The sequence below is a fragment of the Stenella coeruleoalba genome, assembly GCF_951394435.1.
Source record: "Stenella coeruleoalba genome assembly, contig: scaffold_99, whole genome shotgun sequence".
Taxonomy (NCBI): domain Eukaryota; kingdom Metazoa; phylum Chordata; class Mammalia; order Artiodactyla; family Delphinidae; genus Stenella; species Stenella coeruleoalba.
The window spans coordinates 812,965-830,757 of NW_027646214.1; the positions used below are offsets into that span (position 1 = coordinate 812,965).

At 43.6% G+C, this 17,793-nt stretch overlaps 1 long non-coding RNA gene across 1 annotated transcript in view; it reads right to left on the bottom strand.

Moving 5' to 3' along the window:
- Positions 1-249: 249 nt before the first annotated feature.
- Positions 250-17,793, bottom strand: part of LOC307181256 — a 269,172-nt gene continuing 251,628 nt past the window's right edge. Inside the window, exon 3 of the long non-coding RNA XR_013826237.1 lies at positions 250-278. This is a non-coding gene — a long non-coding RNA (uncharacterized lncRNA). The remainder of the gene's footprint in view (positions 279-17,793) is intronic.

Below are 17,793 nucleotides of genomic sequence, written 5' to 3' on the forward strand. Positions count from 1 at the left end.
TGAAACATCTAAAAAACAAAGCAACAGAGCCTAGGGCACTTCCACTTATGGTCCTATTGCTTAGGGAAATTAAAATCAAAAAGACACAGCCACCCCAAAGTTTGGGACGCCTCTGTTTACAAGAACCTCGTTTACCGTACAAGTTCAATATCACAGAAAGTGAAAAATGGATAAAGAACTTGTGGTACTTACGTACAATGCAGTATCACTCAGCAATGAAATCTATGTCATCAGGCCCGTGGCAGCATAATGAGTGGATTCAGGTACGATGATGCTAACTGAAATAAGTCACACAGAAAAAGAAACATCATAAGATATCAGTAATACACGGAATGGAAACTTGGCTACACAGGACTGAATTACAGAACAGAACAGGGTCTCAAATTTAGAAAGCCAACTTATGCTTGCTTAAGGGGAAAGGTGAGTTGGGGTGCTGCATAAAACCAGAGATTGAAATGAGCACAGATAAAGTTCCTTAAGCCAAATATGGAATAGACAAGAGCTACTGCTTGCTCAACGAAATGGACTCGACACCCCATATTAAACGCCTAAGAATGTACCTGACTAGTAAGTATCTTAAAACCTATGGATTGCTATGTCTCCAAAAGAGAATCAAGCGTGTGTACAGGGGCATAAATGCAGCAGTGATAGGATTGGAGAGGTTCGGTGAGCAAATGAAGACCCTTTGAAGTCATATTGCATGGTACCCATTCCACGGGTCTCAACTCTGCAGGTTTCAGGTATTCTTCCTTCAGCTAAAACATGCATGTGGAACCCAGAGTATGATCAACCGTGTGAACGGGAGACGTGTTCAAATATGTCTCAGTTTTCTTCCCCTGGTACTCGGGTGCAACATTCCAGATGCTTTACTAACACTCTCCCCACTTGGAGAGTCAGCGCCTTAAACCTCCTGTTTGGCCCAGTTTGCAATTTCTGCGGAAGATGAACAGGAATAGTGAGAACCAAAGAGAGACTAGCTGGAGGTGTCTGGACGGGCAAATTTAACTCTCATTTCCCACCAGGAAGAGGAATTAACCAAAGGCTCAGCGTGCCGTGCCAGAACCAGATTAGGGCCTGAAGCCATCCTGCGGTGTTGCGGACAGCTCACAAGAAAGCGAGTTGAAGAAAGGAGCTCAGGGGCACTGTAATTCACAAACCTGCAGAGTTATAAATGACAGCTATCGTCCAAAAATAGACTGAAGTAAGGCTGCCAAGAGGACTTGAAAGCGGGGCAGAATTGCAGGAAACCGATTTCAGGAGGTAGACTGGAATTGCATTGAAAGCATAGGAAAAGAGGCAGAACGTCCACAATGATGCACTTGGCCAAAAAGGGCGTATGCGTTTTTTCCTGAATATATTCAGGAAAAAACGCATACGCCCTTTTTGGCCAACCAAGCAAGCTTGCAAAGAAGTCTGCAGTACAATGAAGTCTCACTTCCCCCCGGTCAAAAGGGCCATCTGAAAAAAGTGTAAAATCCTGAAAGGCAGGACAGGCCCTGGAGAACTGGGAGCCTTGTTATGCTGATGGGCGGGATGTAAATTGCCAACAGACACTCGGGAGAAGTGTATGGTGTTTCCTGAAACATCTAAAAAACAAAGCAACAGAGCCTAGGGCACTTCCACTTATGGTCCTATAGCTTAGGGAAATTAAAATCAAAAAGACACAGCCACCCCAAAATTTGGGACGCCTCTGTTTACAAGAACCTCGTTTACCGTACAAGTTCAATATCACAGAAAGTGAAAAATGGATAAAGAACTTGTGGTACTTACGTACAAAGCAATATCACTCAGCAATGAAATCTATGTCATCAGGCCCTTAGCAGAACAATGAGTGGATTCAGGTTTGATGATTCTAACTGAAATAAGTCACACAGAAAAAGAAACATCATAAGATATCACTAATACACGGAATGTAAACTTGGCTACACAGGAACTGAATTCCAAAACAGTACAGGGTCTCAAATTCAGAAAACCAACTTATGCTTGCTTAAGGGGAAAGGTGAGTTGGGGTGCTGCATAAAACCAGAGATTGAAATGAGCACAGATAAAGTTCCTTAAGCCAAATATGGAATAGACAAGAGCTACTCCTTGCTCAACGAAATGGACTCAACACCCCATATTAAACGCCTAAGAATGTAACTGACTAGTAAGTATCTTAAAACCTATGGATTTCTATGTCTCCAAAAGAGAATCAAGCGTGTGTACAGGGGCATAAACGCAGCAGTGATATGATTGGAGAGGTTCGGTGAGCAAACGAAGACCCTTTGAAGTCATATTGCATGGTACCCATTCCACGGGTTTCAACTACCCAGGTTTAAGGTATTCTTCCTTCAGCTAAAACATGCATGTGGAACCTAGAGTATGATCAACCATGTGATCGGGAGACGTGTTCAAATATGTCTCAGTTTTCGTACCCTGGTACTCGGGTGCAACATTCCAGACGCTTTACTAACACTCTCCCGACTTGGAGAGTCAGTCCCTTTAACCTCCTGTTTGGCCCAGTTTGCAATTTCTGCGGAAGATGACCAGGAATAGCGAGAACCAATGAGAGACTAGCTGGAGGTGTCTGGACGGGAAATTTAACTCTCATTTCCCACCAGGAAGAGGTATTAACCAAAGGCTCAGCGTGCCGTGCCAGAACCAGATTAGGGCCTGAAGCCATCCTGCGGTGTTGCGGCCAGCTCACAAGAAAGTGAGTTGAAGAAAGGAGCTCAGGGGCACTGTAATTCACAAACCTGCAGAGTTATAAATGACAGCTATCGTCCAAAAATAGACTGAAGTAAGGCTGCCAAGAGGACTTGAAAGCGGGGCAGAATTGCAGGAAACCGATTTCAGGAGGTTGACTGGAATTGCATTGAAAGCATAGGAAAAGAGGCAGAACGTCCACAATGATGCACTTGGCCAAAAAGGGCGTATGCGTTTTTTCCTGAATATATTCAGGAAAAAACGCATACGCCCTTTTTGGCCAACCAAGCAAGCTTGCAAAGGAAATCTGCACTACAATGAAGTCTCACTTCCCCCCGGTCAAAAGGGCCATCTGAAAAAAGTGTAAAATCCAGAAAGGCAGGACAGGCCATGGAGAACTGGGAGCCTTGATATGCTGATGGGCGGGATGTAAATTGCCAACAGACACTCGGGAGAAGTGTATGGTGTTTCCTGAAACATCTAAAAAACAATGCAACAGAGCCTAGGACACTGCCACTTATGGTCCTATAGCTTAGGGAAATTAAAATCAAAAAGACACAGCCACCCCAAAGTTTGGGACGCCTCTGTTTACAAGAACCTCGTTTACAGTACAAGTTCAACATTGTAGAAAGTGAAAAATGGATAAAGAAGTTGTGGTATTTACTTACAAAGCAATATCACTCAGCAATGAAATCTGTGTCATCAGGCCCTTAGCAGCACAATGAGTGGATTCAGGTATGATGATTCTAACTGAAATAAGTCACACAGAAAAAGAAACATCATAAGATATCAGTAATACATGGAATGTAAACTTGGCTACACAGGAACTGAATTACAGAACAGAACAGGGTCTCAAATTTAGAAAACCAACTTATGCTTGCTTAAGGGGAAAGGTGAGTTGGGGTGCTGCATAAAACCAGAGATTGAAATGAGCACAGATAAAGTTCCTTAAGCCAAATATGGAATACACAAGAGCTACTCCTTACTCAACGAAATGGACTCAACACCGCATATTAAACGCCTAAGAATGTACCTGACTAGTAACTATCTTAAAACCTATGGATTGCTATGTCTCCGAAAGAGAGTCAAGCATGTGTACAGGGGCATAAACGCAGCAGTGATAGCATTGGAGAGGTTTGGTGAGCAAATGAAGACCCTTTGAAGTCATATTGCATGGTACCCATTCCACGGGTTTCAACTACCCAGGTTTTAGGTATTCTTCCTTCAGCTAAAACATGCATGTGGAACCCAGAGTATGATCAACCATGTGAAAGGGAGATGTGTTCAAATATGTCTCAGTTTTCGTACCCTGGTACTCGGGTGCAACATTCCAGACGCTTTACTAACACTCTCCCCACTTGGAGAGTCAGTCCCTTTAACCTCCTGTTTGGCCCAGTTTGCAATTTCTGCGGAAGATGAACAGGAATAGTGAGAACCAATGAGAGACTAGCTGGAGGTGTCTGGACGGGCAAATTTAACTCTCATTTCCCACCAGGAAGAGGAATTAACCAAAGGCTCAGCGTGCCGTGCCGGAACCAGATTAGGGCCTGAAGCCATCCTGCGGTGTTGCGGCCAGCTCAAAAGAAAGCGAGTTGAAGAAAGGAGCTCAGGGGCACTGTAATTCACAAACCTGCAGAGTTATAAATGACAGCTATCGTCCAAAAATAGACTGAAGTAAGGCTGCCAAGAGGACTTGAAAGCAGGGCAGAATTGCAGGAAACCGATTTCAGGAGGTAGACTGGAATTGCATTGAAAGCATAGGAAAAGAGGCAGAACGTCCACAATGATGCACTTGGCCAAAAAGGGCGTATGCGTTTTTTCCTGAATATATTCAGGAAAAAACGCATACGCCCTTTTTGGCCAACCAAGCAAGCTTGCAAAGGAAATCTGCACTACAATGAAGTCTCACTTCCCCCCGGTCAAAAGGGCCATCTGAAAAAAGTGTAAAATCCAGAAAGGCAGGACAGGCCATGGAGTACTGGGAGCCTTGTTATTCTGAAGGGCGGGATGTAAATTGCCAAGAACCACTCGGGAGAAGTGTATGGTGTTAACTGAAACATCTAAAAAACAAAGCAACAGAGCCTAGGGCACTTCCACTTATGGTCCTATAGCTTAGGGAATTTAAAATCTAAAAGACACAGCCACCCCAAAGTTTCAAACGGCTCTGTTTACAAGAACCTCGTTTACAGTACAAGTTCAACATCGCAGAAAGTGAAAAATGGATAAAGAAGTTGTGGTATTTACTTACAAAGCAATATCACTCAGCAATGAAATCTATGTCATCAGGCCCTTAGCAGCACAATGAGTGGATTCAGGTCTGATGATTCTAACTGAAATAAGTCACACAGAAAAAGAAACATCATAAGATATCACTAATACACGGAATGGAAACTTGGCTACACAGGAACTGAATTACAGAACAGAACAGGGTCTCAAATTTAGAAAACCAACTTATTCTTGCTTAAAGGTAAAGGTGAGGTGGGGTGCTGCATAAAACCAGAGATTGAAATGAGCACAGATAAAGTTCCTTAAGTCAAATATGGAATAGACAAGAGCTACTCCTTGCTCAACGAAATGGACTCAACACCGCATATTAAACGCCTAAGAATGTACCTGACTAGTAAGTATCTTAAAACCTATGGATTGCTATGTCTCCGAAAGAGAATCAAGCATGTGTACAGGGGCATAAACGCAGCAGTGATAGGATTGGAGAGGTTCGGTGAGCAAATGAAGACCCTTTGAAGTCATATTGCATGCTACCCATTCCACGGGTTTCAACTACCCAGGTTTAAGGTATTCTTCCTTCAGCTAAAACATGCATGTGGAACCTAGAGTATGATCAACCATGTGATCGGGAGATGTGTTCAAATATGTCTCAGTTTTCGTACCCTGGTACTCGGGTGCAACATTCCAGACGCTTTACTAACACTCTCCCGACTTGGAGAGTCAGTCCCTTTAACCTCCTGTTTGGCCCAGTTTGCAATTTCTGCGGAAGATGAACAGGAATAGCGAGAACCAATGAGAGACTAGCTGGAGGTGTCTGGACGGGCAAATTTAACTCTCATTTCCCACCAGGAAGAGGAATTAACCAAAGGCTCAGCGTGCCGTGCCAGAACCAGATTAGGGCCTGAAGCCATCCTGCGGTGTTGCGGCCAGCTCAAAAGAAAGCGAGTTGAAGAAAGGAGCTCAGGGGCACTGTAATTCACAAACCTGCAGAGTTATAAATGACAGCTATCGTCCAAAAATAGACTGAAGTAAAGCTACCAAGAGGACTTGAAAGCAGGGCAGAATTGCAGGAAACCGATTTCAGGAGGTAGACTGGAATTGCATTGAAAGCATAGGAAAAGAGGCAGAACGTCCACAATGATGCACTTGGCCAAAAAGGGCGTATGCGTTTTTTCCTGAATATATTCAGGAAAAAATGCATACGCCCTTTTTGGCCAACCAAGCAAGCTTGCAAAGGAAATCTGCACTACAAAGAAGTCTCACTTCCCCCCGGTCAAAAGGGCCATCTGAAAAATGTGTAAAATCCAGAAAGGCAGGACAGGCCATGGAGAACTGGGAGCTTTGTTATGCTGATGGGCGGGATGTAAATTGTCAACAGACACTCCTGAGAAGTGTATGGTGTTTCCTGAAACATCTAAAAAACAAAGCAACAGAGCCTAGGGCACTTTCACTTATGGTCCTATAGCTTAGGGAAATTAAAATCAAAAAGACACAGCCACCCAAAAGTTTGGGACTCCTCTGTTTACAAGAACCTCGTTTACTGTAAAAGTTCAATATCGCAGAAAGTGAAAAATGGATAAAGAAGTTGTGGTACTTACGTACAATGCAGTATCACTCAGCAATGAAATCTTTGTCATCAGGCCCGTAGCAGCTTAATGAGTGGATTCAGGTACGATGTTTCTAACTGAAATAAGTCACACAGAAAAAGAAACATCATAAGATATCACTAATACACGGAATGTAAACTTGGCTACACAGGAACTGAATTACAGAACAGAACAGGGTCTCAAATTTAGAAAACCAACTTATGCTTGCTTAAGGGGAAAGGTGAGTTGTGGTGCTGCATAAAACCAGAGATTGAAATGAGCACAGATAAAGTTCCTTAAGCCAAATATGGAATAGACAAGAGCTACTCCTTGCTCAACGAAATGGACTCAACACCGCATATTAAACGCCTAAGAATGTACCTGACTAGTAAGTATCTTAAAACCTATGGATTTCTATGTCTCCGAAAGAGAATCAAGCATGTGTACAGGGGCATAAACGCAGCAGTGATAGGATTGGAGAGGTTTGGTGAGCAAATGAAGACCCTTTGAGGTCATATTGCATGGTACCCATTCCACGGGTTTCAACTACCCAGGTTTAAGGTATTCTTCCTTCAGCTAAAACATGCATGTGGAACCTAGAGTATGATCAACCATGTGATCGGGAGACGTGTTCAAATATTTCTCAGTTTTCGTACCCTGGTACTCGGGTGCAACATTCCAGACGCTTTACTAACACTCTCCCCACTTGGAGAGTCAGTCCCTTTAACCTCCTGTTTGGCCCAGTTTGCAATTTCTGCGGAAGATGAACAGGAATAGCGAGAACCAATGAGAGACTAGCTGGAGGTGTCTGGACGGGCAAATTTAACTCTCATTTCCCACCAGGAAGAGGAATTAACCAAAGGCTAAGCGTGCCGTGCCAGAACCAGATTAGGACCTGAAGCCATCCTGCGGTGTTGCGGCCAGCTCACAAGAAAGCGAGTTGAAGAAAGGAGCTCAGGGGCACTGTAATTCACAAACCTGCAGAGTTATAAATGACAGCTATCGTCCAAAAATAGACTGAAGTAAGGCTGCCAAGAGGACTTGAAAGCGGGGCAGAATTGCAGGAAACCGATTTCAGGAGGTAGACTGGAATTGCATTGAAAGCATAGGAAAAGAGGCAGAACGTCCACAATGATGCACTTGGCCAAAAAGGGCGTATGCGTTTTTTCCTGAATATATTCAGGAAAAAACGCATACGCCCTTTTTGGCCAACCAAGCAAGCTTGCAAAGGAAATCTGCACTACAATGAAGTCTCACTTCCCCCCGGTCAAAAGGGCCATCTGAAAAAAGTGTAAAATCCAGAAAGGCAGGACAGGCCATGGAGAACTGGGAGCCTTGTTATTCTGAAGGGCGGGATGTAAATTGCCAACAGACACTCGGGAGAAGTGTATGGTGTTTCCTGAAACATCTAAAAAACAATGCAACAGAGCCTAGGACACTGCCACTTATGGTCCTATAGCTTAGGGAAATTAAAATCAAAAAGACACAGCCACCCCAACGTTTGGGACGCCTCTGTTTACAAGAACCTCGTTTACAGTACAAGTTCAACATTGTAGAAAGTGAAAAATGGATAAAGAAGTTGTGGTATTTACTTACAAAGCAATATCACTCAGCAATGAAATCTGTGTCATCAGGCCCTTAGCAGCACAATGAGTGGATTCAGGTATGATGATTCTAACTGAAATAACTCACACAGAAAAAGAAACATCATAAGATATCAGTAATACATGGAATGTAAACTTGGCTACACAGGAACTGAATTACAGAACAGAACAGGGTCTCAAATTTAGAAAACCAACTTATGCTTGCTTAAGGGGAAAGGTGAGTTGGGGTGCTGCATAAAACCAGAGATTGAAATGAGCACAGATAAAGTTCCTTAAGCCAAATATGGAATAGACAAGAGCTACTCCTTGCTCAACGAAATGGACTCAACACCCCATATTAAACGCCTAAGAATGTACCTGACTTGTAAGTATCTTAAAACCTATGGATTGCTATGTCTCCGAAAGAGAATCAAGCATGTGTACAGGGGCATAAACGCAGCAGTGATAGGATTGGAGAGGTTTGGTGAGCAAATGAACACCCTTTGAAGTCATATTGCATGGTACCCATTCCACGGGTTTCAACTACCCAGGTTTAAGGTATTCTTCCTTCAGCTAAAACATGCATGTGGAACCTAGAGTATGATCAACCATGTGATCGGGAGACGTGTTCAAATATGTCTCAGTTTTCGTACCCTGGTACTCGGGTGCAACATTCCAGACGCTTTACTAACACTCTCCCGACTTGGAGAGTCAGTCCCTTTAACCTCCTGTTTGGCCCAGTTTGCAATTTCTGCGGAAGATAAACAGGAATAGCGAGAACCAATGAGAGACTAGCTGGAGGTGTCTGGACAGGCAAATTTAACTCTCATTTCCCACCAGGAAGAGGAATTAACCAAAGGCTCAGCGTGCCGTGCCGGAACCAGATTAGGGCCTGAAGCCATCATGCGGTGTTGCGGCCAGCTCACAAGAAAGCGAGTTGAAGAAAGGAGCTCAGGGGCACTGTAATTCACAAACCTGCAGAGTTATAAATGACAGCTATCGTCCAAAAATAGACTGAAGTAAGGCTGCCAAGAGGACTTGAAAGCGGGGCAGAATTGCAGGAAACCGATTTCAGGAGGTAGACTGGAATTGCATTGAAAGCATAGGAAAAGAGGCAGAACGTCCACAATGATGCACTTGGCCAAAAAGGGCGTATGCGTTTTTTCCTGAATATATTCAGGAAAAAACGCATACGCCCTTTTTGGCCAACCAAGCAAGCTTGCAAAGGAAATCTGCACTACAATGAAGTCTCACTTCCCCCCGGTCAAAAGGGCCATCTGAGAAAAGTGTAAAATCCAGAAAGGCAGGACAGGCCATGGAGAACTGGGAGCCTTGTTATGCTGATGGGCGGGATGTAAATTGCCAACAGACACTCGGGAGAAGTGTATGGTGTTTCCTGAAACATCTAAAAAACAAAGCAACAGAACCTAGGGCACTTCCACTTATGGTCCTATAGCTTAGGTAAATTAAAATCAAAAAGACACAGCCACCCCAAAGTTTGGAACGGCTCTGTTTACAAGAACCTCCTTTACAGTACAAGTTCAACATCGCAGAAAGTGAAAAATGGATAAAGAAGTTGTGGTATTTACTTACAAAGCAATATCACTCAGCAATGAAATCTGTGTCATCAGGCCCTTAGCAGCACAATGAGTGGATTCAGGTCTGATGATTCTAACTGAAATAAGTCACACAGAAAAAGAAACATCATAAGATATCAGTAATACACGGAATGTAAACTTGGCTACACAGGAACTGAATTACAGAACAGAACAGGGTCTCAAATTTAGAAAACCAACTTATGCTTGCTTAAGGGGAAAGGTGAGTTGGGGTGCTGCATAAAACCAGAGATTGAAATGAGCACAGATAAAGTTCCTTAAGCCAAATATGGAATACACAAGAGCTACTCCTTGCTCAACGAAATGGACTCAACACCGCATATTAAACGCCTAAGAATGTACCTGACTAGTAAGTATCTTAAAACCTATGGATTGCTATGTCTCCGAAAGAGAATCAAGCATGTGTACAGGGGCATAAACGCAGCAGTGATAGGATTGGAGAGGTTCGGTGAGCAAATGAAGACCCTTTGAAGTCATATTGCATGGTACCCATTCCACGGGTTTCAACTACCCAGGTTTTAGGTATTCTTCCTTCAGCTAAAACATGCATGTGGAACCCAGAGTATGATCAACCATGTGATCGGGAGACGTGTTCAAATATGTCTCAGTTTTCGTACCCTGGTACTCGGGTGCAACATTCCAGACGCTTTACTAACACTCTCCCGACTTGGAGAGTCAGTCCCTTTAACCTCCTGTTTGGCCCAGTTTGCAATTTCTGCGGAAGATGAACAGGAATAGTGAGAACCAATGAGAGACTAGCTGGAGGTGTCTGGACGGGCAAATTTAACTCTCATTTCCCACCAGGAAGAGGAATTAACCAAAGGCTCAGCGTGCCGTGCCGGAACCAGATTAGGGCCTGAAGCCATCCTGCGGTGTTGCGGCCAGCTCAAAAGAAAGCGAGTTGAAGAAAGGAGCTCAGGGGCACTGTAATTCACAAACCTGCAGAGTTATAAATGACAGCTATCGTCCAAAAATAGACTGAAGTAAGGCTGCCAAGAGGACTTGAAAGCGGGGCAGAATTGCAGGAAACCGATTTCAGGAGGTAGACTGGAATTGCATTGAAAGCATAGGAAAAGAGGCAGAACGTCCACAATGATGCACTTGGCCAAAAAGGGCGTATGCGTTTTTTCCTGAATATATTCAGGAAAAAACGCATACGCCCTTTTTGGCCAACCAAGCAAGCTTGCAAAGGAAATCTGCACTACAATGAAGTCTCACTTCCCCCCGGTCAAAAGGGCCATCTGAAAAAAGTGTAAAATCCAGAAAGGCAGGACAGGCCATGGAGAACTGGGAGCCTTGTTATGCTGATGGGCGGGATGTAAATTGCCAACAGACACTCGGGAGAAGTGTATGGTCTTTCCTGAAACATCTAAAAAACAAAGCAACAGAGCCTAGGGCACTTCCACTTATGGTCTTATAGCTTAGGGAAATTAAATTAAAAAAGACACAGACACCCCAATGTTTGGGACGCCTCTGTTAACAAGAACCTCGTTTACAGTACAAGTTCAACATCGCAGAAAGTGAAAAATGGATAAAGAAGTTGTGGCATTTACTTACAAAGCAATATCACTCAGCAATGAAATCTGTGTCATCAGGCCCTTAGCAGCACAATGAGTGGATTCAGGTATGATGATTCTAACTGAAATAAGTCACACAGTAAAAGAAACATCATAAGATATCAGTAATACACGGAATGTAAACTTGGCTACACAGGAACTGAATTACAGAACAGAACAGGGTCTCAAATTTAGAAAACCAACTTATGCTTGCTTAAGGGTAAAGGTGAGTTGCGGTGCTGCATAAAACCAGAGATTGAAATGAGCAAAGATAAAGTTCCTTAAGCCAAATATGGAATAGACAAGAGCTACACCTTGCTCAACGAAATGGACTCAACACTGCATATTAAACGCCTAAGAATGTACCTGACTAGTAAGTATCTTAAAACCTATGGATTGCAATGTCTCCGAAAGAGAATCAAGCATGTGTACAGGGGCATAAACGCAGCAGTGATAGGTTTGGAGATGTTCGGTGAGCAAATGAAGACCCTTTGAAGTCATATTGCATGGTACCCATTCCACGGGTTTCACCTACCCAGGTTTAAGGTATTCTTCCTTCAGCTAAAACATGCATGTGGAACCTAGAGTATGATCAACCATGTGATCGGGAGACGTGTTCAAATATGTCTCAGTTTTCGTACCCTGGTACTCGGGTGCAACATTCCAGACGCTTTACTAACACTCTCCCCACTTGGAGAGTCAGTCCCTTTAACCTCCTGTTTGGCCCAGTTTTCAATTTCTGCGGAAGATGAACAGGAATAGCGAGAACCAATGAGAGACTAGCTGGAGGTGTCTGAACGGGCAAATTTAACTCTCATTTCCCACCAGGAAGAGGAATTAACCAAAGGCTCAGCATGCCGTGCCAGAACCAGATTAGGGCCTGAAGCCATCCTGCGGTGTTGCGGCCAGGTCACAAGAAAGCGAGTTGAAGAAAGGAGCTCAGGGGCACTGTAATTCACAAACCTGCAGAGTTATAAATGACAGCTATCGTCCAAAAATAGACTGAAGTAAGGCTGCCAAGAGGACTTGAAAGTGGGGCAGAATTGCAGGAAACCGATTTCAGGAGGTAGACTGGAATTGCATTGAAAGCATAGGAAAAGAGGCAGAACGTCCACAATGATGCACTTGGCCAAAAAGGGCGTATGCGTTTTTTCCTGAATATATTCAGGAAAAAACGCATACGCCCTTTTTGGCCAACCAAGCAAGCTTGCAAAGGAAATCTGCACTACAATGAAGTCTCACTTCCCCCCGGTCAAAAGGGCCATCTGAAAAAAGTGTAAAATCCAGAAAGGCAGGACAGGCCATGGAGAACTGGGAGCCTTGTTATGCTGATGGGCGGGATGTAAATTGCCAACAGACACTCGGGAGAAGTGTATGGTGTTTCCTGAAACATCTAAAAAACAAAACAACAGAGCCTAGGGCAATGCCACTTATGGTCCTATAGCTTAGGGAAATTAAAATCAAAAAGACACAGCCACCCCAAAGTTTGGGACGCCTCTGTTTACAAGAACCTCGTTTACAGTACAAGTTCAACATCGCAGAAAGTGAAAAATGGATAAAGAAATTGTGGTACTTACGTACAATGCAGTATCAATCAGCAATGAAATCTATGTCATCAGGCCCGTAGCAGCATAATGAGTGGATTCAGGTACGATGATTCTAACTGAAATAAGTCACACAGAAAAAGAAACATCATAAGATATCACTAATACACGGAATGTAAACTTGGCTACCCAGGAACTGCATTCCAAAACAGAACAGGGTCTCAAATTTAGAAAACTAACTTATGCTTGCTTAAGGGGAAAGGTGAGTTGGGGTGCTGCATAAAACCAGAGATTGAAATGAGCACAGATAAAGTTCCTTAAGCCAAATATGGAATAGACAAGAGCTACTCCTTGCTCAACGAAATGGACTCAACACCCCATATTAAACGCCTAAGAATGTACCTGACTAGTAAGTATCTTAAAACCTATGGATTGCTATGTCTCCAAAAGAGAATCAAGCTTGTGTACAGGGGCATAAACGCAGCAGTGATAGGATTGGAGAGGTTCGGTGAGCAAATGAAGACCCTTTGAAGTCATATTGCATGGTACCCATTACACGGGTCTCAACTCTCCAGGTTTAAGGTATTCTTCCTTCAGCTAAAACATGCATGTTGAACCCAGAGTATGATCAACCATGTGAACGGGAGACGTGTTCAAATATGTCTCAGTTTTCCTCCCCTGGTACTCGGGTGCAACATTCCAAACGCTTTACTAACACTCTCCCGACTTGGAGAGTCAGTCCCTTTAACCTCCTGTTTGGCCCACTTTGCAATTTCTGCAGAAGATGAACAGGAATAGCGAGAACCAATGAGAGGCTAGCTGGAGGTGTCTGAACGGGCAAATTTAACTCTCATTTCCCACCAGGAAGAGGAATTAATCAAAGGCTCAGCATGCCGGGCCGGAACCAGATTAGGGCCTGAAGCCATCCTGCGGTGTTGCGGCCAGGTCACAAGAAAGCGAGTTGAAGAAAGGAGCTCAGGGGCACTGTAATTCACAAACCTGCAGAGTTATAAATGACAGCTATCGTCCAAAAATAGACTGAAGTAAGGCTGCCAAGAGGACTTGAAAGCGGGGCAGAATTGCAGGAAACCGATTTCAGGAGGTAGACTGGAATTGCATTGAAAGCATAGGAAAAGAGGCAGAACGTCCACAATGATGCACTTGGCCAAAAAGGGCGTATGCGTTTTTTCCTGAATATATTCAGGAAAAAACGCATACGCCCTTTCTGGCCAACCAAGCAAACTTGCAAAGGAAATCTGCACTACAATGAAGTCTCACTTCCCCCCGGTCAAAAGGGCCATCTGAAAAAAGTGTAAAATCCAGAAAGGCAGGACAGGCCATGGAGAACTGGGAGCCTTGTTATGCTGATGGGCGGGATGTAAATTGCCAAAAGACACTCGGGAGAAGTGTATGGTGTTTCCTGAAACATCTAAAAAACAAAGCAACAGAGCCTAGGGCACTTCCACTTATGGTCCTATAGCTTAGGGAATTTAAAATCAAAAAGACACAGCCACCCCAAAGTTTGGAACGGCTCTGTTTACAAGAACCTCGTTTACAGTACAAGTTCAACATCGCAGAAAGTGAAAAATGGATAAAGAAGTTGTGGTATTTACTTACAAAGCAATATCACTCAGCAATGAAATCTGTGTCATCAGGCCCTTAGCAGCACAATGAGTGGATTCAGGTATGATGATTCTAACTGAAATAAGTCACACAGAAAAAGAAACATCATAAGATATCAGTAATACACGGAATGTAAACTTGGCTACACAAGAACTGAATTACAGAACAGAACAGGGTCTCAAATTTAGAAAACCAATTTATGCTTGCTTAAGGGGAAAGGTGAGTTGGGGTGCTGCATAAAACCAGAGATTGAAATGAGCACAGATAAAGTTCCTTAAGCCAAATATGGAATACACAAGAGCTACTCCTTGCTCAACGAAATGGACTCAACACCCCATATTAAACGCATAAGAATGTACCTGACTAGTAAGTATCTTAAAACCTATGGATTGCTATGTCTCTGAAAGAGAATCAAGCATGTGTACAGGGGCATAAACGCAGCAGTGATAGGATTGGAGAGGTTCGGTGAGCAAATGAAGACCCTTTGAAGTCATATTGCATGGTACCCATTACACGGGTCTTAACTCTCCAGGTTTAAGGTATTCTTCCTTCAGCTAAAACATGCATGTGGAACCCAGAGTATGATCAACCATTTGATCGGGAGACGTGTTCAAATATGTCTCAGTTTTCGTACCCTGGTACTCGGGTGCAACATTCCAGACGCTTTACTAACACTCTCCCGACTTGGAGAGTCAGTCCCTTTAACCTCCTGTGTGGCCCAGTTTGCAATTTCTGTGGAAGATGAACAGGAATAGCGAGAACCAATGAGAGACTAGCTGGAGGTGTCTGGATGGGAAATTTAACTCTCATTTCCCACCAGGAAGAGGAATTAACCAAAGGCTCAGCGTGCCGTGCCGGATCCAGATTAGGGCCTGAAGCCATCCTGCGGTGCTGCGGCCAGCTCAAAAGAAAGCGAGTTGAAGAAAGGAGCTCAGGGGCACTGTAATTCACAAACCTGTCGAGTTATAAATGACAGCTATCGTCCAAAAATAGACTGAAGTAAGGCTGCCAAGAGGACTTGAAAGCGGGGCAGAATTGCAGGAAACCGATTTCAGGAGGTAGACTGGAATTGCATTGAAAGCATAGGAAAAGAGGCAGAACGTCCACAATGATGCACTTGGCCAAAAAGGGCGTATGCGTTTTTTCCTGAATATATTCAGGAAAAAACGCATACGCCCTTTTTGGCCAACCAAGCAAACTTGCAAAGGAAATCTGCACTACAATGAAGTCTCACTTCCCCCCGGTCAAAAGGGCCATCTGAAAAAAGTTTAAAATCCAGAAAGGCAGGACAGGCCATGGAGAACTGGGAGCCTTGTTATGCTGATGGGCGGGATGTAAATTGCCAACAGACACTCGGGAGAAGTGTATGGTCTTTCCTGAAACATCTAAAAAACAAAGCAACAGAGCCTAGGGCACTTCCACTTATGGTCCTATAGCTTAGGGAAATTAAAATCAAAAAGACACAGCCACCCCAAAATTTGGGACGCCTCTGTTTACAAGAACCTCGTTTACCGTACAAGTTCAATATCACAGAAAGTGAAAAATGCATAAAGAACTTGTGGTACTTACGTGCAATGCAGTATCACTCAGCAATGAAATCTATGTCATCAGGCCCGTAGCAGCATAATGAGTAGATTCAGGTACGATGATTCTAACTGAAATAAGTCACACAGAAAAAGAAACATCATAAGATATCACTAATACATGGAATGTAAACTTGGCTACACAGGAACTGCATTCCAAAACAGAGCAGGGTCTCAAATTTAGAAAACCAACTTATGCTTGCTTAAGGGGAAAGGTGAGTTGGGGTGCTGCATAAAACCAGAGATTGAAATGAGCACAGATAAAGTTCCTTAAGCCAAATATGGAATAGACAAGAGCTACTCCTTGCTCAACGAAATGGACTCAACACCGCATATTAAACGCCTAAGAATGTACCTGACTAGTAAGTATCTTAAAACCTATGGATTGCTATGTCTCCGAAAGAGAATCAAGCATGTGTACAGGGGCATAAACGCAGCAGTGATAGGATTGGAGAGGTTCGGTGAGCAAATGAAGACCCTTTGAAGTCATATTGCATGGTACCCATTACACGGGTCTTAACTCTCCAGGTTTAAGGTATTCTTCCTTCAGCTAAAACATGCATGTGGAACCCAGAGTATGATCAACCATTTGATCGGGAGACGTGTTCAAATATGTCTCAGTTTTCGTACCCTGGTACTCGGGTGCAACATTCCAGACGCTTTACTAACACTCTCCCGACTTGGAGAGTCAGTCCCTTTAACCTCCTGTGTGGCCCAGTTTGCAATTTCTGTGGAAGATGAACAGGAATAGCGAGAACCAATGAGAGACTAGCTGGAGGTGTCTGGATGGGAAATTTAACTCTCATTTCCCACCAGGAAGAGGAATTAACCAAAGGCTCAGCGTGCCGTGCCGGATCCAGATTAGGGCCTGAAGCCATCCTGCGGTGCTGCGGCCAGCTCAAAAGAAAGCGAGTTGAAGAAAGGAGCTCAGGGGCACTGTAATTCACAAACCTGTCGAGTTATAAATGACAGCTATCGTCCAAAAATAGACTGAAGTAAGGCTGCCAAGAGGACTTGAAAGCGGGGCAGAATTGCAGGAAACCGATTTCAGGAGGTAGACTGGAATTGCATTGAAAGCATAGGAAAAGAGGCAGAACGTCCACAATGATGCACTTGGCCAAAAAGGGCGTATGCGTTTTTTCCTGAATATATTCAGGAAAAAACGCATACGCCCTTTTTGGCCAACCAAGCAAACTTGCAAAGGAAATCTGCACTACAATGAAGTCTCACTTCCCCCCGGTCAAAAGGGCCATCTGAAAAAAGTTTAAAATCCAGAAAGGCAGGACAGGCCATGGAGAACTGGGAGCCTTGTTATGCTGATGGGCGGGATGTAAATTGCCAACAGACACTCGGGAGAAGTGTATGGTCTTTCCTGAAACATCTAAAAAACAAAGCAACAGAGCCTAGGGCACTTCCACTTATGGTCCTATAGCTTAGGGAAATTAAAATCAAAAAGACACAGCCACCCCAAAGTTTGGGACGCCTCTGTTTACAAGAACCTCGTTTACCGTACAAGTTCAATATCACAGAAAGTGAAAAATGCATAAAGAACTTGTGGTACTTACGTGCAATGCAGTATCACTCAGCAATGAAATCTATGTCATCAGGCCCGTAGCAGCATAATGAGTAGATTCAGGTACGATGATTCTAACTGAAATAAGTCACACAGAAAAAGAAACATCATAAGATATCACTAATACATGGAATGTAAACTTGGCTACACAGGAACTGCATTCCAAAACAGAGCAGGGTCTCAAATTTAGAAAACCAACTTATGCTTGCTTAAGGGGA